The sequence below is a fragment of the Mixophyes fleayi genome, chromosome 10 (genome assembly GCF_038048845.1).
Source record: "Mixophyes fleayi isolate aMixFle1 chromosome 10, aMixFle1.hap1, whole genome shotgun sequence".
In the NCBI taxonomy this organism is placed as follows: domain Eukaryota; kingdom Metazoa; phylum Chordata; class Amphibia; order Anura; family Limnodynastidae; genus Mixophyes; species Mixophyes fleayi.
Genome location: NC_134411.1, coordinates 50933114 through 50956057, shown reverse-complemented (window position 1 = coordinate 50956057; position 22944 = coordinate 50933114).

Genomic DNA, 22944 nt, shown 5'->3' with positions numbered 1-22944 from the left:
CATTTAAATCCCAGGATTGTAGAACATGAAAACTCACCTGAGCATCTACAAAATTATTTAAGTTGGAGGTCTTTAGCGATGCATTTAAAACTTGGTCATGGAATTGACCATGAACTGCAAACCGTTATAGCTTCAGAAAAGGAGAAGTGGCGCACTGTTTTAAAAATAATTCTGGATGCAATTATTTTCTGTGCCATAAACAATCTTGCTCTTCAGGGTTCATGTGACCAAATTGGCCAACCCAACTCAGGGATATTTCTTAATGCGCTGGAATTGATTAGCCATTACAATGCTGAGTTAGCTGGTCATATTGAAAAGCATAGGAAAGGCAGTGTTTCCTATTTTTCACCAGTCATTCAAAATGAATTTATTAACCTTCTTGGTAACACTGTGAGAAAAGAAATAATAAACCGAATCAAAGAAGCAAAATACTATTCCATTATCTTTGACTGCACTCCGGACACCTCACACAAGGAACAGCTCTGTGAAATTATCAGATATGTTATAATTGCAGATGGACAATGCAGTGTTGAAGAGAGTTTTATAGACTTTATTGAAACCACTGAGAAGACAGGTAGTGGTCTTGCTGTGGAAATAGAAGAGAAGCTCTGCAAGGATGGATTAGATCCTGATAATATTCGTGGACAGGGTTATGACAACGGAGCAAATATGACAGGAAAATATAATGGTGTGCAGGCAAGAATAAAACAAGTAAACAATCTGGCTAGATTTGTTCCATGTGCTGCACATTCCCTTAATTTAGTAGGAGTTCATGCAGCCAGTTGTTCTGTTGATATGGCATTATTCTTTGGAACTGTTCAGAGACTGTTTAATTTTTTTGTAAGTTCAACACGCAGATGGGAAACCTTAACAGGCATTCTCAAAATTACCCTCAAAAGTCACAGTGACACCAGGTGGTCCTCAAAAGCACGTGCTATCAGGTCCTTAAGTAACCAATTGCCAGGAGTTCTTGAGGCACTGCACAAGATATACGATCAGAAGACATGTGGAGAAACAAGTTCTTCAGCTGAGAGCCTTGTGATGCAAATTAATTTTAAATTCATTTGCTTACTTCTAATGTGGGGTAGAATTTTGAACAATATTGATTTTGTCAACCAAGCTTTGCAAAAGAAAGGATTATCTGTTGACCGAGCTGCAAAACTGATAATTGGACTTCAGAATGGACTACAGCACATGCGTGAAGAAGGTGTGGATGTTATACTGAAAGATGCAGCTGTTCATGCTCAGTCTATGAACCTTCCTATGGAATTTCATATGAAGAGGAAAAGGAAGATACGAAGGATTGACTATGATGAAGCTGAAGATGAGGGTTCCAGTATGTCCACTGAGCAGGTTTTCAGAAAAGAATTCTATAATGTACTGGACACTGTGAATGCACAACTGAAGTGGCGTTGTGAAACATTGATGGAAATATCTTCAGACTTTGCGTTTCTTACTGGGTCTGCCCTCTCCAACATGCCACTAACTGATCTGAAGAAGTGTGCTTCTGACCTGGCACAGAAGTACTCTAATGATCTCAATGCCACTGAAATTGTGACAGAGATCGAAAGCTTCAAATTCCAAGCAGTTTCCATCCTCCCAGATTGCAGCACAGCAACACCACAGGATATTTTAAACCTCATACATGAGTGGTCCCTGAGTTCGGCATATACAAATATCAAGATAGCTCTGTGCATCTTCCTCAGTATACCTGTTACTGTGGCATCTTGTGAACGCAGCTTCAGTAAATTAAAACTAGTGAAGAACTACTTGAGGTCTTCAATTGGACAACGCCTTTCAAACTTGGCAATTCTTTCCATTGAACATAAACTGACAAGTTCCATTAACTTTGACACTATCATAGAAGAGTTTGCAAGTGTGAAGGCTAGGAAGGCACCTCTATAAACATATAACATTTATTTATTGTATTGTATTGTTTATTTAAGATGTTTATTTTAGTTACAAAGTTCTAAAGAGAAATATAGTTTATTTGTTACAATTTGTTTCATAGTTTTATTTCAATAACCAATTAATTTTTTTTTTACACAGCTAGCATGCGACAGCTGCATTGAAAGTACTGTGATTCTATGAATGCTTATTACATAAATATCCCTACAAAGCCAGAATGTGAAGAATGGGGAGGGAGGGGGTTTCAGTGCTGTCTAGCACTGGTAAAGCACTAGCCACACCCCACAGGAGGTTGGACACGCCCACTCAGAAAATGACACTCCCACTTACATGGGGGCGCCGGTGCCCTGTCTCGCCCAGGGCACCAAAATGTCTAGTTACGGCACTGGCCACAGGTGTGGAAGAAAATGAAGGAGGAGCTGTTGGCATGTCACGGTCCTCTTCAGATGACAATCTCCTGACCAGCAGGTCTTTGCACCGCTGTAGACTTGTGTCCGCCGGAAACAGAGACACAACATACGCTTTAAACCGAGGATCCAGCACGGTGGCCAGAATGTATTCCTCTGCCTTTAAAAGAGTGACCACCCTCTGATCCTGGCAAAGCGTACGAAGGGCTTCATCCACAAGAGCTACATGCTTTGTGGAATCGCAATGGTTTACCAGCTCCTCCCTCACTTTCTCCAGCTGCTTCTGCAACAGCCTGATCAGGGGAATCACCTGACTCAAGCTAGCAGTGTCGGAACTGACTTCTCGTGTGGCAAGTTCAAACGGCTGGAGAACCTTGCACAACACGGAAATCAGTCTCCACTGCGCTTGACTCAGGTGCATCCCCACTCCTTTGCCTATGTTGTAGGTGGCTGTGTAGGCTTGAATGACCTTTTGCTGCTCCTCCATCCTCTGCAGCATATAGAGGGTGTAGTTCCAGCGCATCACAACCTCTTGTTTGAGGTGATGGCAGGGCAGGTTCAGGCTTTTCTGATGTTGCGCGAGTCTGCGGTAGGCAGTGGCAGAATGCCGAAAGTGTCCAGCAATTTTGCGGGCCACCGCAAGCATATCCTGCACACCCGTGTCACTTTTCAGGTAATGCTGCACCACCAAATTTATTGTGTGGGCAAAACATGGCACGTGCTGGAAATTGCCCATATGTAATGCCCGCACAATGTTACTGGCGTTGTCCGACACCACAAATCCCCAGGAAAGTGTAAGTGGGGTAAGCCACTGCGAAATGATTTCCCTCTGTTTCTCTAAGAGGTTGTCAGCGTTGTGCCTCTTACTGAAACCGGTGATACACAGCGTTACCTGCCTTGGAACGAGCAGGCGTTTCGGAGATGCTGCTACTGATGCAGCTGCTGCTGTTGCTGCGGAAGGCGATGCATCTACCCAGTGGGCTGTCAGTCATATAGTCCTTAGTTTGCCCTGAACCACTTGTCCACATGTCAGTGGTTAAGTGGACAGCGGGTACAACCGCAATTTTCAGAGCACTGAGGACACTTTTTCGTACTTCCCTGTACATCCCTTGCATAGTGAAGTGGAATCTCGACAGGATTTGGTACCGGGGACACAATACCTCCATCAGCCGTCTAAATCCCACTCCACTGATGGCGGACACCGAACGCACGTCTAACACCAACATAGCTGTTAAGGACGCAGTTGTCCGCTTTGCCATAGGATGACTACTGTCGTACTTCGTGCTCATGGCAAACGACTGTTGTACGGTCAATTGTTTAGTGAAAGACGTAGCGGTCTTATGACTTCCCCTCTGGGAAGATGACCGACTCCCAGCAGCAGCGGCAGTAGTAGGCGCAGCGCTGCAGGATCCTCCGGAAGAATACCGGATTGAAGAGGACTTAGTCATGCCGGTGACATGGCCTGCAGGACTATCTCCAATTGAGATCGAGGAGGAAATTGACGAGGAGGGTGTTGCTGGTGTGGAACAGGACCAAGGGATTTAGGTGGACTGCTGACAGTTTTAGCCACAGATCCTGAACTAAACACTGAATTATGAAGGTTCTTCAGGTGACGTATAAGGGAGGATGTCCCTAGGTGGCCAAGATCCTTACCCCTGCTTATTTGAGCTTTACATAAGGTACATATGGCAATGCATTTGTTGTCCGGATTGGGATAGAAATAATTCCAGACCGAAGAGGTGGATTTCTTGGTCTTCTGGCCAGGCATGACGATGTACTTTTTCATCCCATGGACAACAACTGTTTCCCCCCCTGGTGCCTCATTTAAGAAAACCACATCAGCATCCTCCTCGTCAACTTCCTCCATAGGGCCAGCTACATCAATATCCTCCTCCTGGTGTAAAACATTGACACCTTCATTATCCAAATCCGTAACTGGACTGTGGGTGATCCTTCCAGCATATTTAGAGGGCGTGCTGCAAATGGTGGAAGGAGCCACCTCTTCCCGTACAGTGATGGGACCACCAACACCCTTGGACTCGCCTTGGGGATTTGTGATGACATCTCTTTTGTTTGCTGTGTTGTTGATGACAGCTTAACTCTCTTAAATTTTTTAGAGGGGGGGGGAGGAGGAGGGCTTAGATCCTTGGGTGAAGCTGAACCACTAGTCATGAACACGGGCCAGGGAACTAAGCCGTTCCTTGCCACTCCATGTCGTAAATGGCATATTGGCAAGTTTACGTTTCTCCTCAGATGATTTTAATTTTCTTTTTTTGCTAATTTTAGTGAGCTATGGCTTTTTGGATTTTACATGCCCTCTACTAGGAGATTGCGCATCGGCCTTGGCAGACGACATTGATGGCATTTCATCGTCTATGTCATGACTAGTGGCAGCAGCTTCAGCATTAGGAGGAAGTGGTTCTTAATCTTTCCCTACTTTATCCTCCAAATTTTTGTACTCCATTATATGCAGCACAAGAGAGCGTACCCCTAAACCACACACACCCGCCAAAGGCTTTCAAAATTATATGCGGCACAGGACAGTACCACTGGACTGGAGATATACAGCAGTACCAGTGGACTTATATACTGCAGGAACAGTGAACGTAGTTATATTGCAGTACCAGTGGACTTATATACTGCAGGAACAGTGAACGTAGTTATATTGCAGTACCAATGGACTTATATAACGCAGGAACAGTGAACGTAGTTATATTGCAGTACCACTGGACTTATATACTGCAGGAACAGTGAACGTAGTTATATTGCAGTACCACTGGACTTAGCAGGACAGAGCACAGGACACAGCACCAATGGACTCAGCAGGACAGAGCACAGGACACAGCACCACTGGACTCAGCAGGACAGAGCACAGCACAACACCACGAGAAAGAGCAGGACAGAGGACACCTAACACACCCTCCCTCTTCCCTAATCAATGCCCGAGTGAAGATGGCGGTGGCAAGCGGGGAATATAAAGAATCAGGATCTCGCGATATCCGACGGCGCGATCCTGACGTTAAGCCTCATGTTCAGTTCTGCGATCGGCGAGAATACCCGAACAGTGCTCGGATCGGGCTCGGATCCGCACTGTTCGGGGGTGTTCGGATTGCGAGAATCCGAGCCCGCTCATCCCTATCAGCAAGCACATGAAAACATACAGATATACCATTTAAATGCAAACAAAGAATATTTGAGGACTGCGTCACCCGTAATCTATTCCACTATGTAACCCATCTATATAAATGATCATGTTTGGCCTGCTACTTTCACAAATACAAAATACACAATCCTATCATATCAGGATGCATTCGGTTGAATTCAATTAGGCGAGATGTTCTGAGGAACATTGTGGCTGCATATTTTTACCATTTATACTGTTAAAATATTTGCTCATTTTTGCTTGCACTACTGTACGGAGCGAAACTAAGGATATTTGTGTGAAAAAATCTGCGCATGGTGTCTCGCGGCCGTTCCGGAGACACCTTGTGCAGATTTTTTAGAATTGAATCTTCCCCATTAAGTCAAATTAGAAAAAGGTAAAAATTACCAACTAAATTAACAAAAAATATTAAAATATCTATGCTTTCAATCGAGCATAGATGTCATTTGATATCTAGACTACACCAGATACATAGTATCCCATATCGTATCAGGCTAGTAAATTAAGAGCACAAACAATTCTTCCTATCTAGTGTTTCCAATATGTATTATAGATATTAGGAATGTCACATTAGAGTGCTATCATTTCATGGCATATAATGTAGATGTGTGACTAGTGGCTATGTGAATGTAATACAAATAACAAGGCCAGGCTACCCATGTGACAAACTATGTATTACTGACAAAAAATATACCTTTACCAGTGTCAGACTGGCCCACTGGGATAACAAGGAAATCCCTGGTAGGACCCACTACCCGAAGGCCTCGTTCCTTTTCCGTATTGGATTGGCCATGATTGTGTGCCAGGGGGTCAGGTTATATGCCTTCTCAAGCTGGTTTTATAATGATCTGAAAAAGGAACTTTCCTCCTCTTCCTTGTTCCTATAGAAGGGGTTTGAAAAGAGAACAGAATCTTGACCTATGTAGCACTCCAGGTGTAAGGTAAATAATCAATTAATACTAATATTTTATTGGTATGCATTAAAAAGAGTATATATAGGTATACAACCTGTATTAAAAAAGCGAAATATTTAAAAGTAATAGTGTTGAAAAGAATAGAGTTAAAATTAATATAACCCTGTGGTGGAGCCAATCTTTAGAATACTAATAGTAAGGGAAGGTCTGCCAAATATAGGTCCCTTTCACATGTATGTACAGGATAGGTAAGATGTAGAATAGCCAAGGAATATAAACCAGGTTATAAAATCCTATAGTATGGTAACAATATTGCTTTCACCAAAGCACTATTCCTGTTATATCTATGTGGACTCTAGGTGGCAGTAAAACGTGAAATTCTTCCCTACAATGTTATTCCACTGGAGAGTATCTCTGTTATAAAATGTATCTAAATCATAACCATATTCGGTGCCTCAGTTACTAGGTATTCCCAGAAAGACAAGTCATATGTGAAATGGCCTTACTTATTTGGAAGCTGTATTATAGCTCCTATTCTCAATCAGATATATGTATTCCCTTATAGCATATGATAATAGTTTCAAGGAGACCACTCTTTCATACAGTCCTAATTAAATAACTTGGGGCAGCGCAAAGTATGGTCAGAGTTTATTACAATATCGATTGTTAAGAGACCACTCATACACATATTCAATTTGTTTTATCTCATTTAGCTGTCTGCATTGATGTCTCCATACAGTTTGCTTTAATAGCATATAATCAGAGATTCCATTGTTCTTTTAATTCGGAGAACACCAAAATTGCCCATGTTATTGCCTTGCCAGTCATGAAATAGGTATTACTCTTCTAGCTCTAGTACATACTTGTAAACAGAGAGATTCACCTTGACAATAGGCTGTATAGTACAGTGGCAAAGCGCCGTGATTAATATTATTATATACTTGTAGGCAAAGGGATTCTCCCTAGATTGTATAGTACAGTGACAAAACGCCGCACTTAGATTTAATGTGTACTTATGAAGAGAGATATTTTCTTTAACAGTAGGTTGTTTCTTACAGCGATAAGACGCCATGATTAATATTGTTATGTGCTTGTAAGCAGAGGGATTTTCCCTATTGGTAGATTATTCGGTTCAGCGACAGAACGCCGCACTTGATATTATTATGTACTTTTTAAACAAAGAGATTCCCCCTAACAGTGGATGGTTAGATGCAGCGGCAAAACGCCGCGATTGGCCCCGCCCACTTCCGGGTTTGACGTCACCTAATGTGACGTCGACCCGATGTACGTTTCGCTTAGAAGCTTAGTCATGGAATTACTGGGTTACTAACAAGGGGTTGGTTTTATACCACTTCAGACCAATCATTGTTTTGGAGCTACATGACGTATGTTTCTAGACTCCATGGAAGCTACTGAAAGACTGTGTGACATGAGATTCGAATGCAGATACCATCGCTTACATGTTTATGAGGGATTCTAAAAAATTCCAGGTATCGGTATATCCTTATTGTTAGCTATAAGTGATCTAAGTTATTATAAGTTTTATTCTAAACATCCATAAAGAAATATATATATATATATATAAGTACATTACGGATTGCCCAGGATAGACAGTGACCTTATATATTACTAAAAATAATAAAAACCAAAATAACTGGTAACCTTGATATACCATGGGCTTCAAAATGATTATGAATTTGTTAGAAAGTATATATACATACTGTATATACTCGAGTATAAGTCGACCCGAATATAAGCCGAGGCACTTAATTTTACCACAAAAAACTGGGAAAACTTATTGACTCGAGTATAAGCCTAGGGTGGGAAATGCAGCAGCTACTGGTAAGTTTCAAAAATAAAAACAGTGCTGGATATCATTAACACTGGGCTCCCAATAATACAAACGTGAGGTTGTAAATGAATATATCAAAATTTATTGTTATTAAACATCAATAAAATTTTATAAGTATATAATATATATCCATATCCTAATAAACTGTACACAAATGGTTAAACTAAATCCTCTGCACTTGGTATCAAGCCTAATAGGTGAACACAGATATAAATAACATTCACTAAAGACAACTCAGATCATTAATATATAAATCAATGAGACAGTCTGTGGATACTAAATACATGTGCCAGTTAAGTTTATTCGCCTTTAGAAGGTGATGAGCAGTTACTCCTAAGTGTTCAGAACAGTACAGTAATTTAGGCTTTAGTAATGCAATAGATGCTGCACATACACTAAATAGAATTTGATATAATAGCTCAGATAAAGATAAGTTTGATTTTGCTTGCTGGAAGAAACATTTTAACAGAACAATACTATTTGCTTTGTGTGATTTAACCCTTATTATACTTGAAGTTTGGGATGTTTTTAGACTTTTCAATGATTTCACAGTTATGCAAAAGAATCTTCAGACACTTATTAATAGGTGACAAAAAATGAAAATATTGGACTTTATAAAACTGCTGCAAATAATTGCAGTGGACAAGTCAGGGTACTCACATGTGTCTCTGACCAGCGGGGCTAGATGGAAATGTCCCGGTCTTTAGCTTTGACTGACAGGTTCCTTTTCATTTAACTTTATTGTTCCATGTGCAATGAACACACAAAAACAGGCTACAATAAAATGGTGGCTGACAGTGATCCACAGAGGCTGCAGATGAGCGGGGGAGACTGGAAAACGGAGACCAGGTAAGTGGGACTCGAGTATAAGCCGAGGGGGGCTTTTTTCAGCACAAAAAATGTGCTGAAAAACTCGGCTTATACACGAGTATATACGGTATTTGAATTGTTTATGTTATGTTGTTCATAATATATTATTATATCTCTTTATTTTTGGTATTATTTTTTATATTTTATATTCTTTATGTTTTATTATTATTTTTATTATTATTTATATATTTTAGTGATGTTTTTTTATTTCTTATATTTGTTCATATTTATTTATATTTTTTATTTCTTATTTGTTAATTATTTTTTATTTTTGGTTATTTTTTATTTATTATATATATATATAACCTGCATTTTGTTAATTTTATTAATTCATGTTTTATATTATTTATTGTTATTTATTCATTAACATATTCATATTTCAAAAATAAAGATATACAATAGCCACTTTGTGTATTTTTGTTTATTGTTTGGTTTCTTCTTTGTGAGTTGAGTGAATGCGAGAAGAGAAAAAAGAAGAATGTGTGTAGTGATACATAGATATACTTTATTAGTGATCAATTAAGGATCTCCTTAAATTAAGAGAGAAAAAGGAGAGAGGAAAATCTCTCAAGTGCCTATTCCATTGCGTAAAACAAACATGACGCAGATGAATATCTGTGATTATATAATAAAAATAAGTGTATGTGAAAAAATATACTAATTAGGGACCACATACTGGTCTAGAATCGTGAGTGAAAAAGAGGGTAAGCAATAGAGGCAAAAAAATTTTTTTTGCCAGTTAACACATAAGGTAGAAGAAATATGACTAAAGTGTCCTGTGTTAATAAATAAATATATATATATATATATATATATATATATATATATATATATGGCCGGACTGGGACTAAAAATCAGCCCTGGCATTTAAAGTACACAGGCCCACCTCAGTTCCCGCAGGAAAGAAACTGTGCCGCCACGCAGCGGCGGTGCCGAGAAGTGCGTGGCCACACTGTGCTGTGGGTGTGGCCAACATGGGGCATTGTTACATACATTATAATAAAACATTACCTTTATCACGCCCTCCCAGTCACATCATGCCATGCCCCCAGACACATTATGACACCCCCAGCCCACTATATTTATCTATGCTTCTGGTGCTGCTGACATCCATTAGGGTGGAAACTTCCTGTAGAGTGAGCAGGGAAGCTCTTAGTCTCACGAGATTAGCAAATCTTAGAGCTCCTCGGCTTGCTCTGCAGGCTGTGTCCTGTCCAGAGACTGGGAGCAGCTTTCAGCTCCCTCCTGCTCACCAGAGCTGGATTAACGCTCGGAGGGCCCGGGGAATATAAGACAGGGGGCCCCTATTATGTAACATGGTTATCATTTTTGACAAATGTTAGACAAATACAGAGGCAATACTGTGTGCTCTACTGTTAGTTGCACGCAGCTCTGCCTTCACAATCAGTACAGTGTGAAGTGGGACATACCTCCCAACTGTCCTTGTAGTCGGACCAAATCTCACTAAACGAGACAGTCACCAAAATTCAGGACAGTTGGCAGACAGTCATGCTCTCTCCTACCTGTTCTTGTCACTATCACCACCTGTGGTTGCTGGTGTCTTTAGTTGCTGCTTGTCTGGATCCTGGAATGCTGGAGGCCCTATTTTCGGGAAAAAATGGGTACATGTAATTTAAAAAACTCCAACCAGCCCTGGTGTTTAATCAATACAACCCATGTTTTATAATTAGGCCTCCTCCAGCCTCAACATTAAAATACTAGTATTCACATTTAATAAATAAATCTATTTCTCTCCGTCCAAACAACCCCAGCAACAAATTAAATAGCATTTACGTTTAAGAAATATAGCTATTTCCCGCAGCCATCACTACCATTAAATAATTCATATTCACATTTAATAAATAGACTTATTTTTTTCCCCAGAGACCCACTTTCAATTAATAGCCCCCAAACCACCCCAACATTAAATTAAAGGTCCAATCATCCTTTCTTAAATTGCTAGGCCCCAATATTAAATTAAATTGATCTACATCTCCCCACAAATAAAATAACACCAATTAAATAATTAGCCCCCTCCTAAACTCCACCATTAAATTAATAGCCTACCTCTCACATTATATTAACACTCTCTCCCTTCCCTCATGTCCGAGTACGTGTCCCCAATTGATATTAAGCCAACATAAAGCCTACAAATCATATTATACCACAATACTGCCCCCAGTTGATATTATGCCACAATAGTGTCCCGAAATCATATTATGCCATACAGTGTTCTCCCCAATCATATTATGCCATACAGTAGTGCCCCAATCATATTATGCCATACAGTAGTGCCCCAATCATATTATGCCATACAGCAGGGCCCCAATCATATTATGCCATACAGTAGTGCCCCCAATCATAATATGCCATACAGTAGTGCCCCAATGATATTATGCCATACAGTAGTGCCCCCAATCATATTATGCCATACAGTAGTATCCCAATCATATTATGCCATACAGCAGTGTAGCATCCTTTCACCTCTGCCCCCCCCACCCATGTCGCATCCTTTTACTTCTGTCCCCCCCTGTGTGGCATCCTTTCACTTCTGCCCCCCCTGTGTGGCATCCTTTCACTTCTGCCCCCCCTGTGTGGCATCCTTTTACTTCTGCCCCCCCCCTTGTGTGGCATCCTTTCCCTTCTGACCACCCCTTGTGTGGCATCTTTTCACTTCTGCCTCCCCCCCCCCCTTGTGTGGCATCTTTTCACTTCTGCCTCCCCCCCCCTTGTGTGGCATCTTTTCACTTCTGCCTCCCCCCCTTGTGTGGCATCTTTTCACTTCTGCCCCCCCCCTTGTGTGGCATCCTGTCACTTCTGCCCCCCCTTGTGTGGCATCCTGTCACTTCTGCCCCCCCCCCTTGTGTGGCATCTTTTCACTTCTGCCCCCCCTTCTGTGGCATTCTTTCTCCCCCCACCCCCCTTCCCCGTTTAAGTGTACTTAACTTCTAATTTCTGTAGTTGTTTCTGCTTGTCTTCTGCTGTCCGCTCTTTTGACAGCTTGCAGGACCCGACCCGGCCAGGACATGTGCTGTGCTGCGCTGCGCGCGGCACATGAGATCTGGTGACTGGTTCCTGGGGAGGAGCCAGTCACCAGGAAGCCTCTGACTGCCAGGCTGTCAGTGTCGGTGTGTGCACCGACACTGACTATCCTGGATGCGACGATCGCTGCGCAGGGGACCGGCCCACACAGCCATCTGCCCTTCTGGCAAATGCCAGAAGTGCCAGATGGCCAGTCCGGCCCTGTATATGTGTGTATATATATATATATATATATATATATATATATATATATATATATATATATATACACACATTGTCTACCCACATAAAATTAAAATTAAATAGATGTAGGTCAAAGTTGCTAGACAAAGTCATATTAGACTTGATTGGGGGATTGATAATATTAAATACCCTATGAGCCTTAATCTATCAGATATGATAGCATTGATACTCAAAGACGAGTTATTGGGGTAAGTGAAAATTATGTTTTACTGTTAAGCAGTCTTTATCACTTATTAAAGATCTTAAAAGGTGTGGATAATAATATTGGTCACAGCACTCTTGTACTTCTCAAGTGGTAAAGTTATCTATTATATTGTAGGACTCTGGAATATATAATATTTATCCAGAAGATTAGCTGATATTTTGATAGATCATCTTACAAAAAGCTAACATAGCTAGTATTCTCATTGAGACCAAATGGTATTATGGAATTTAGGAGAAATATCCACCTGCTCTCTCTTTGTAGGAGCTGTTTAATAACATCGCCCCCTCTAATACCCATCTTAACCTGTTCAATACCGAAAGCCTTCATATTTTGTGGATTTCCTCCATGTTCATATAGAAAATGTCGTGCCACTGACGTAAGTTGTTTAAACTTGCTTTTGTCTGTGGCTGCATTTCTAATTGAACCAATGTGTTCCAAAAGTCTATTTTTTAGCATTCTGCTGGTCATGCCAACATAGATCTTACCACACGGGCATGTCAAAACATATATCACGCATTTAGTAGTTCAATTAATAAATTGTTCAATCTGGTGTTTATTACCATATTTATCAAGAAAATCTGTGGGCTTAGTCATGTATAGACATGCCTTACAGTGACCACATTTATGGGATCCTTTCACAGATAAAGTTGTACCATTCATAGAGAAAAGACTCCTCACCAATTTGTCACCTAAATTAGGTGACCTACGCCAACTAAAGTCCGGTCTTGCACTCAGACTTTTAGATAGGTCAATGTCTGATAATAGGATAGGCCAATGTCGTCGTATGATATTTTGTATTTCCTTCCATTCATGGCAGAAATCCCCCACCATTCTAATTTTGTTCTCATTAGTTGGTCTGGCCTTACCATACATTAGTTGACTTCTATCTTTCGTTTATGCCTGATTGTAGGCTCTTTTAATGAGTCTCTTACTATATCCTCGTTGTACAAGTCTCGTGCTTAGTTCTTCGGATCTCTTTTTAAAATTAGATGTACTGGAACAATTTTGTCTCAATCTTAAGAATTCGCCTTTTGGGATATTATTTATTACAGGTGGAAAGTGGGAACTTCCACTGTGAAGTATATTGTTGGTAGCTGTCTTTTTGCCGACTAAATCGGTAACTACTCTACCATCCTGTGTCTTGTTGATGGTTAAATCTAGGAAGTTGACGTGTTCCTGATTCATTTCAAACGTCAAATGTAAATTATTTTGGTTGTCATTTAGGATCTCCACGAACTCTACAAAGTTCTCTTGGCTACCGTTCCACATTATGAGGATGTCGTCAATGTAGCGCATCCAAACTTGGAAGGGGAATTATCAATACAACAAGAAGTATCCATGATGCCATCATAGTTGTCCCTGCTCTATTAGAATAAAAAGTGATAAAACTTCAAGCGCTATTGGTGTTCTTGCAAGAAAAATAAAACATAACAAAAAAAAGTTAATACTTATATTCCATGGAGTGTAGATTCTTCTTTGTAGAAATTCACTCCAAATACAGATAATCATGTGAAAAGAAAGATATCAAAAGAACATAGCGTGATAATGTTTGGTACAAAATATAATTAAACAATTTATCAGTGATATAATAATAAATAAACTTTTTGGGGTCACATCCCACTATGACCCCTTTGACACGTGCACTTCCAACAATATATTATAAACTGTAGAAATATGTGATGAATATTGTTCCAAATGAACTTTTTCAAAAAGTGAGATGTAATCTTTGGTCTTTCCCACTCCTCTAGTGATTGTACTCACAAAATCGCCATAGTGTGATTGGCGTTGTACACATATTCTCTCAGTATTCTTTACTATAGATAATGTCCTCCAATATAAACAGGTAAATACACAAATTTGTTCCAAAAAGTATATCTTTAATTTATACAGCAGAAATTCAAAAGCAGAGCAGATAAAAACAGAAATAAAAAGGACTTACTGGTTACAGAAAACAGATGGATTCCAACCAGATCATTTATGATGTTAAGCGGGGTACAAATAATTGCAAGTCCCAGGAAATTTACATCATTGTTTCTTCCCAAATAGATGTGCTGGTAGTCAATTTCTGTTTCTCTGTATCACCATTCAAGTCCTAAGGCCTTCACATCCTTCATATTAGTGTGGAGGGAAAGAAGACGCCGGAGCCGGTGCCCGTGAAGAGGGCGAAGATATCCGGCAGCGCTGTGCCCCTGGAGGGGCTGAAGAGGTCCCCGATGGTGCCCAGCTACAAGAAAGAAGAGGAGAAGTACTCACCCGTCCATCGATCCAGCGGCGGTGAGTATAACTTCTTTTTTGCAGGTCCTGTGCGCGGGGGAAGGATGAGCCAATCAGGGCTCATCTTTCCCCGCTGGCCAATCAGCGGCCGGATGCGCGAGCCAATCGCGGCTCGCGTCCGGCCATTCAAAAGATTGGCGCCGACGCGAGCCAATCAGCGCTCGCGCCGGCTAATGACGTCACGCCGGCGACTATATAAGTCGCCGGGTGGCGCCATTTTGGCAGAAGTCCGTCGGCGGAGAAGAGAGAGGACGTCTCGTCCAGACGTCCATCAACAGAGCCAGCAGCAGCGGCGGCAGGGGGCCCTTGTAAGGGCCGTGAGCTACCCTGCCGCCAGAAGACTTCAATCAAGCCGCCGGAGCGGAGAACGTCGGCGGGGAGCCCTTGTAAGGGCTGAGAGCGCCCCCGCCAAGCAGCCTTCAACAGCGCCGAAGAGGAGAAGAGGCGCCGCCGGCTGGAGGGTCTGGAAGACCCGGAGAAGAAAGAAACAGAAGACGGCGTGTCAAGTTGAGTATCCTGCGCAGAGCAGGTAAGTATACTCAACGTTAAGTTCGGGCACTAGGCCCGTGGGCACATTCGGGCACAAGGCCCGTGGCACAATAAAGTAGGGGCACAAGGCCCAGGGACCTGGGCACTAGGCCCCAACGTGTTAGTGGGCCAGTAGGCCATTAGTATATGTATATAAAGGGGACAAGCCCCTGTTAGTTAGAGAGGGGGACTCAGAGCCCCAGGTGTACAAGGGCACAAGGCCCTTAGGTAGTTAGGGGCCTAGAGGCCATAGGAAGGCCAGAGGGCCTGGTTAGAGGCTGGTAGCCTGTAGGTTATTAAGGGCACAAGGCCCTCAGTTAGTTAGGGAGGCCACAGGCCTCAGGCAGGGGCTAGGACCCCTAGGTAGTAGGGCACAAGGCCCTAGTAGTGGGCTCAGAGCCCTGAGTTAGAGAGGGGGCTGAGGCCCATTAGTCAGAGCAGAAGGCTCTGTGTGTAGCTGGGCAGAGACCCATGGTGTGTAGGGCATAAGGCCCTGGTGGTGTGAGGTAGAGGCGTGGGAGCCTCGTGAGAGTAGGCGCGGTCCTGTGTGAGGTGAGCACACGTGGTTAGGAGGTACGGTCGAGCGTAGGCTCCTGTGGTGCTGTAGCAACCTGCTGGTTGGCTAGCAGCGGTGTGTTCGGGTAAGTAGCGGGCAAGGTACTGTATACTGTATCTATTTATTCTGTCTGTGTGGCGAGTGTAGTTTACATTACAGTATTTTGGTGTGCTTTCTAACTGTGTCCAGGGGCAAGACGTCAGGCCCCCATTAAAGGTAGGCTCTTGTTTCCTGTGGTTTTCCTGTGCTAACCCGTGCTGTGGGGGGACAAGTGTAAGTACCAGCATACACATAGTCAGGGGAGAACACATGTAGTTTCCCTGTCCCTTAGGTCCCCGGGGTCACACTGGTACCCAGAGGGGGTGGCTGAGTGAGTTGGTGGCAGTACAGCACACCTTGAGGCAGTTCCAGGGGCGGCCGTGGTTCTGATCAAGGGTCCTCAAGGCCGGTTCCGTGCAGGTGGACCTGTGGTTCCGGACGTGGGGACACGTGTGAGATACCCGAGTACAGGCAGTCGGGCGGTTCAGTTCGATCGGCTGTTCCGTGCGGCAGTCGGCCCGCGGGTTAGTGTGCTGTTTTACTGAGCCTCAGCCGGGCTTAAAGAACCCGTACTTAGGGCCTGTGTGTGACTCCATAGCAAGAAGGCAGCTTCTTGGTACGACCTGGGTGAGGGGGTTAGGAACCGCCCTCCGGTTTAGGCTGTGAACACCGGCTGGTGTTCCCCGTAGCGTGTAACTAGTAGTTCCGTTAGTGCACCACATTTAGTTAGTCCTAGTGTTTGACTTAGTTGCGTTGCCGACCATTAGAACGTTGTTAGGGTCGGGTCGCCGTTGTAGTTAGTCCAGTTTGTGGGTGCCATCTTAGTTCACGGAGAGCGTAGAGGGAGGCTGTGTGTCTTGTCATCCGCAGGAGTCGGGAAGGTGCAGGAGAACCGGATCGGAAGTGGGAGTGTCCCGGTGAGTATCACGCTCGATTCCTCCTTTCGGTTAGGCCCTCACCGGCAGGTGTGTGAGGCACTTGAGGCGGGATTAGTCCTCGGATTAGTCTTGGCCTTCAGTGCCTGTAGTCCCCCGCGTCTTGGCAAGAACAAAGTGAGGAGGCGGCAAGGAGCTTGGACTGACCGTGTCCTTGTCCTTTGCCGTAATCTCGGACAGCCCTTACCTGGTAGGCACGGCCGTAATCTCTGCCTCTATCTTAGAGGGACGTGATTGGAGGTGGCTGCGGATCTGCTGGGATTGGATCGCAGCTGGGAAATCAGAAGCGGACTGGAGGTGACCATCGTTTACAAGGTGAGTTATTTTCTGTTGCGTCTGTCCCTGTCTTTCCCCGCAGGGGGCGTTACATTAGGATGGGGAGCATGGTATCTACTGAAAAGTATGCACAGTCATTCTTAATGGCTTGAAGGTTATATTTCTTACTTCATGTAAAATTTATGTGGGTATAGCAACAAATAAAATACATGTAGTATCATGGTCCAGCAGTTCCTTGTAATTAAGATTTCTAATCAGCAATTATAAGAATTGCTGTGCCTAAACAGTTATTGCTTTTAACAAACCAGATTAAAAGGAAATGGAAATTATCTCACACTCATACAAGTTATTTTAATTAAATGGGATATGTTAAAGCGCTCAAAATGTTTTGTCCATGGGATGCTGGTGATGTTGCTGCAGTATGTTTTGTTTCTCTAGTTCAGTCTAACTTAGCATCATACATATGTGTTATGCTAATAGCCTTTTTCATTCTGATAAAATTACTTTCTTGAGAGACAAAACAGAAGTGGAAGTTGCTCAATCAGTTTATAGGTTCATAGAAGGTGCTTAAAAAGAAGGGGTTTCCCTGAAAGAATCAAACACAGAGAAAATCCTCCAGCACATTGCTATAACCAGCAAAAGAGTTGCTATTTCTATTTGAACATAAAAATTCAGAAATCTCAGTTGCACACATTCGCAAAGGTATGGTTACTTGAGACACAAACAGACACTGGGCCTGATACATTAAGGAAAGTTAAAAAAAAAATTTGAGTAAGTAGTCTCCTGGACAAAACCATGTTACAATGCAAGGGGTGCAAACTAGTTTTCTATTTTGCATATAAGTTAAATACTGTCTGTTTTTCATGTAGCACACAAATATCAACTTTAAATTTCAGTGTACAAATAAGCTATCAAGGAACAGGAACTTAATTACTTTCTATTAAAGGCTGGTTTATGTAGAAGGGGCGCACGCAGGATTGTTAGGGGGGGTTTTCCGACACCAAAAAAACCCCCAAAACAGCGAGAGAGCTGCTGCGCATGTGCCCGCGCTCCGTTTCGGCAGCACTGCACTATATAGCAGCCGTGGCGCTGTCAAAGAAGCGTCCTCGGCGGTTCTGTATACAATACAGCATGTAGGAGCACTTTGTTAGCAAAGGGGAGGGGTTTCTGGAGACCCAGAAACCCCTCCTGCATGCGCCACTGTATAGAGACCATGGGCCTAATCCATTAAGGAAAGTAAAGCAAGAAAAGGAGTTAATTTTCTCCTGGTCAAACCTTGTTAAAATGTAAATGGTGCAAATTAGTTTAGTTTTTTGCACATAAGGAAAATGCTGTCTGTTTTTTTCATGTAGCACACAAATACTTGATAGCTTTATTTTTACACTGATATTTAAAGACAATCTAGGACATGTCTTACTACAACTATAAATCTGTCCCCACATTTTAAATTTACCTCCCCCTCCAATGCAACATGGTTTTGCCATGGTGCAAAGTTGAACCTTTTTTTGCTTTACTTTTCTTAATGAATAGTGCCCTAGAACTGCAATATCACTTTGTTACAATCATCACAATGCTAAAATATTGTTCACATAATTAATTTTTAATAGAAATTTGTAAGGTTTAATCATAAACAGGTTTGTTTGTTTTTTTTCTCAAAAAAAATCATATATAATTAAAACTTCCATATGCTTGATACAGATAGAAGGGCACATCTATAGCAGCTCATGCAACTGAGACAGGCTCCAGTCACATTTTTTTGTAGTTATGGTTTAACATTTATTTAACTAGTGGCTACATACTCTTCTGCTCTTTAGAATTAGGAATGTTGAATCTAAATCCGATTGTTCACCTGTGTCAGCTTATCAGTTATAAGATCATCAGCCGGAGAGAATAAGAGATACTGCAAGTTCTGCATGTACAATTAGCTCTGATTTATTAAATACAAGTCCATACTGTTATGTGCGTTTTGTTGCTAACCAATAACGATTGTCGAACCTCGAGTTGTGTTTCCAAAGCACAGAGATTTATTCGCAATAATAGAATATATATATGCTCAAGCGAAGTAATAGTAAATACAGCCGTTACTTATCGCAGGCGCTCTGGATCCAGTGCAGTCATTCAATCCTGAAGTCTGGGGACAAGATGTCTGCACTCTGGATCACAAGCTGCTGCTTATATACACAATCAAATACAGTAATACAATGAAGATGGTATAGCTTGCATCTATTGGTCCGGGTCTCAGGAATGTCCAAGGGGTCGTCAATCATTGGCTGGTTCATCCTAAGGAATCCAAAGGAGGGGGTCATCTCTGCAGGGGGTATGCTCTGCTCTTCCCGCCAGGATTCCTTAGTCTTAAGTAGTTCATAATTCCCTATCATTCATAACTTGCGTATGCACTCTGCGATTCCCTCGCAGAGTGAACCAAACAGTAGGATATGTAATAAGGTTCATTATGATACCACTCATGATGTTATTCCTTTAACCCATTCCGTGTATTTCACTAATATGCATGTAACTCTGATATAACATATAAATACTACTATATTTCGACATAACTGACTATGTGTTGCAACTACCATTAATGTGTACTATTTTATAAGTATGCGTGTTTGTGCGAATGTATGGTAAAAGACCGATTACTGTTGCTGCCACGTGTAGTGGATGCGTACGCCCTTTCACGCCGTAGCGTGCCCTTGTACGTCGTAGCGTACCGTACGCATCTTTTCAGACAAAGACAACCAAGTTTGCTAGACTTTAATTGAAATGACTTTATCCAATTTGCTGACTTTGACAGTTCCACCCTTTGATAGTGTAATAAACTATCACCCAATCACCGTTTCAAGTTCAGGATTATACAATACTTCTTCACAGACCATGATCTCGGTATCTGGTACCAACCTTTCAGTCTCTCTCTCAGTGTTACTCCCATGAGACCGTTTTCCACACTTCAACACAGTAGGAACACATTTGACAACTAAACCAATTGCTAAGATGACACCCAGTATAAGGAGAAGGAGCTTACCTACACTCGCAATCATTTCCTGTACCCACTCCCCCAGACCGGAGAATAATTTTGCTGGGTTCAACCAAGAGAACCAACCCGCCACCTTTTCCCCGACCTCATATAACGAAGAATTATGGCTCTTTCGAAATTCCCATTTCAGCTGTAAAATTTTATCCATCTTCCGGTCTATAACCTCTTTAGGGTCATCAGTATTATTAGTAATGTACGTGCAACATTTGACACTGAACTGGGTGGCCAGTGTCACACACTACCCACCAGTAATAGAGGTGAGATAATTTAGTACCAGTCTATGTTGCACCAACTCCTTTTTGTACACTTGTAGCTCCCTTCCAGTATACCTGAAAGTGTGATCGTACATCTCGGTGATATTATCTATTAATTTAGCTAGGTCTTGGATATATTTAAAGTTTAATGTTCCCCGAGCGGTCCTGGTGAGATTTAGAGCAACCATAACTTGGAAACCAGCAGTTTCACTAATCAATTTTGTAGCTATGGGTTCCTCACCAGGAATCATATTTCTCTTGCCACAGTGTTCATACTGTGTGTGTATGTATGGTGGTGATGTAGTCTTGTGAATATCTACCATTTCTTCATGAGTAATAGTCATGATTTCAGGAACCAGTTTAGCTAGGAAACACAAGCCCTTGGAACTCGGAGTCACCCAGGAATAAGCTTTCCAAACAAAATACACATCATCAGGGAGAACATAAGGAACAGTATGCCCATGAATTATATCACACAGAGTTTTGATGAAACTACCCATGCCTAGTGTCTCCATCTGCTCTAGACACGTGTCGGCATTAATGACATTTTCACATTTATATGTAGAGACTCTTCCAATGGATACCTTCTTATGTTTGGTTATACGCCCTAACTTGTGACTTCCATCAACATTCCTGCCTAGTAGTGACCTTGTGAGTCTCCCTCTAAAATGAGTGTGGCGAGCCATTGTCTGATCTGATAGGTCAGCCTCCCAATTCTCCAGGCGCTTTGCATGAGATATGTTTAGGCACAGCAAAGATCTGCCTATGGAGTATTGTCGAAGCGTCAGACTAGGGGACCTAGTGTTATTGTACCTCCCTTCTATGGGCCTCCCACCCCTTAATTCGAGTACTTCGGATATGTTTAGAGGGAATGGCACTAGTCCTATGTTATGCTGCCCTTGAGGCACGTGAGAGCACACCCAACACTCGGTTTGGTTTAGCACCTTACCCACCAGGGAGTGATAATCCTCCAAAGGATGCCCGCCTATATTCAGAGTACTGGGGGACTGGCATCGTTGGATGTATCTCTCTTCAACTAGGGAGTTGCAGAACTTGCAGATACAATACTCATCAGACAATAGCCCCTCACACTGCCTCCGAGTTTCTGAGCTAGCAGACCTTTTCATAACCCCTGGACCAAGTTTGATAATGGGCTGCTCAGGATATCCTATTAACTTTTCTTCGGCCTCCATTTCATCCGTATCACTCCCAGAACTCTCCTCCGTCCTCAATCCTCCTTCACAAAAATAGAATGTCCTAGAAAAAGTAAAAACAAGGAAAATCCTGGAACAAAAGAAAAACAAAAACCGCCACTCCATCGCTGGAAAGATAGTTCTGAGGCAACGTCTCTGGTTCAGGTGTCTCAACTGCAGGCTTTAGGTCTCCCGGAACAGGCTCACAAGTGACAGCTCTATGTCGTCGGTCTGAGTCTTGTCTTGCACTTTCTCCGGATTATGGACTCTCCTGCAGTGGGTGGAATGGACCCAAGTGTCTCTCTCTGCAACCTTCATTGATGTAGTACTGGTCAGCAGCACTTGGTACGGGCCTTCCCAACGGTCTGTTAAACAACCTGAACGTAAGAAATTGCGGATCATAACATAGTCTCCAGGTTCAACATCATGACAGTTCGTTTCTGGCATACCAGATGACAGCATTTTTAGTTTTTGTTGTTGTTGTTTTAGCTGTCTACTCATTCTTATAAGATATTGTACAGTCACTTCATTATTACACTTCAAGTCGTCTTGTGGACTCACGATCAAATGAGGTTGTCGTCCGAACAGTATCTCAAAGGGGGACAGATTAAGAGGAGGTCTAGGAGTGGTTCGAATGCTAAGGAGGGCCAACGGCAAAGCCTCAGGCCATGGCAACCCAGTTTCAGCCATTATCTTACCTAGCTTGTTCTTTATAGTACCGTTTACTCTCTCCACCTTACCACTGGCTTGTGGTCGGTAAGGGGTGTGAAGTCTGCTACTGATTCCCATGAGTTTACACATATTTTGGAAGATATCACCAGTAAAATGGGTACCCCTATCACTTTCAATGATTCTAGGGATACCGAACCTACACACAAAGTCTTGTACAATTTTCTTTGCAGTGAACACAGCAGTATTAGTGGCTGCTGGATATGCTTCTACCCAACCGGAAAACACATCAATACACACTAACACATACTTTAGATTTCTGCACGGTGGTAATTGGATATAGTCAATTTGTATTACCTGAAAAGGTCCGTCTGTAGGAGGGATGTGGGATGGCTCAGTTGGAATAGTTTTCCCAACATTTTTCCTCAAACAAGTAAGACATGACATTGCTTTTTTACCAGCTTGAGAGGAAAATCCGGGAGCACACCAGTATGCTCTCACCAGTTTGCACATACCTTCTTTACCCAGGTGAGTCAGGCCGTGTGCTGCTTCAGCCAGGCTTGGATAGTATGTTCGGGGAGC